This window comes from Dipodomys merriami, unplaced genomic scaffold, assembly GCF_024711535.1.
Source record: "Dipodomys merriami isolate MVZ:Mamm:240054 unplaced genomic scaffold, mDipMer1.0.p SCAF_787, whole genome shotgun sequence".
Taxonomy (NCBI): Eukaryota; Metazoa; Chordata; class Mammalia; order Rodentia; family Heteromyidae; genus Dipodomys; species Dipodomys merriami.
In genome coordinates this window covers 423,740-425,177 of record NW_027206387.1, presented here as the reverse complement: position 1 = coordinate 425,177, position 1,438 = coordinate 423,740, and the positions used below count along the sequence as shown (strand labels likewise).

The window sequence follows — 1,438 nt, the reverse complement described above, 5'->3', positions numbered from 1 at the left end:
GGAGTTGTAGCTCATATTGTAGCTCAACAATCTAGAGAGGAAAGGCCTAGCAAGACCTTGAAACCCTGATTTAAAACTCTGAGCATGCCAACACACATGCATATGTGTGTGGGTGCACGCATGAGGTCACAAACACATACACATTTATTCATATTTGCTCCATTCTTTTACTCTCTCAATTCAACATTCATATTGAATATTGGGGTTATATTTACATGAGCAAGTTAATTAGTAAATTTCCTAATAAGCATTGTTATGTCCTCCTTCATATTTCCCCTACCATCCCTTCCCTCCCACATCCAGAATTATGCTCCCTTCCTCCTTTCTCCCCACCTAAATTTTAAAGTTCATTTTTCAACATAGTGTCTTGTGCATCTCATTGTTACAATGGGGCAAACTGTATCCTTATTTGAGCATTTTTTCCCCTTCCCCTCCCCAAATTAGAGAAGTGTACATACAAGATGTAGGGGAACCAAGTTCAAATACAATGAAAACAGGGGTTATAGCGTGGAGGAGGAACATATAAAGAAACCAAAAATGACATAGCACATTATAAGTACGTTAGAAACAATAGCAAGAAACAAACCAACAAAAAAACTCGTGTCCTTATCTTGGTGTTCATTTCCCTTAACATCATCGTATCTGGTCATATGCACATAGCTTTTGACCTTTTCTGCTTATCCCAGACATATATTTGTTATTGAAAATAAGGGAAACCATGGGACCTATGTTTCTTTGGGCTTGGCTTACTTCACTTAATATAATTTTTTCCAAGGCTTTCCATTTCCTAACAAATGGGGCGATGTCATTCTTTCTGACGGAGGCATAGAATTCCATTGTGTATATTTACCACATTTTCTTGATCCATTCATCTACAGAGAGGCATCTGGGTTGGTTCCATATCTTAGCTATGGTATATAATGCAGCAATAAACATAATTGTGCTGGTAGTATTAGTATGTTCTTGTTTGTGATCATTTGGGTAAATCCCCAAAAATAAGATTGCTGGGTCCTATGGGATCTTTATGTGGAGTCTTTTGAGGAACCTCCAGACTGCTTTCCAAAGTGGTTGAACAGTTTACACTCCCACCAACAATGCCGTGGGCACATGCCCTCCAGCATCTGTTGTTGAATATATATGGAACGATCCAGGAATTTGCATGTCATCCCTGTGCAGGGGCCATGATAATCTTCTCTGTATTGTTCCAATGTTAGTGTATGTGATGCTGAATTGAGTACAGGATATTTTTATATAAAAAGTGTAATTAATTTTATTAAACTAGACAATTCAGCAAAAAGTATGTTCAAAACAATTGTCATGAAATTTTAGAACCAAATATTTCTTACATAAACACACATTTAAGTATAAAGTCTAGATTGATATGTCAAAAACAAAATAATTCCAGATATTTGTTGTTCAAGAGATTTGTAGGAGGAGG

General features: G+C 36.7%; 1 non-coding gene across 1 annotated transcript; it reads right to left on the bottom strand.

Annotated features, from left to right (window-relative positions):
- Nucleotides 1–1,131: 1,131 nt before the first annotated feature.
- Nucleotides 1,132–1,238, bottom strand: LOC138818892 (U6 spliceosomal RNA). The gene has a single exon (XR_011369251.1). It is a non-coding gene; the product is annotated as a U6 spliceosomal RNA (small nuclear RNA).
- Between the last annotated feature and the right edge of the window lie 200 nt (nucleotides 1,239–1,438).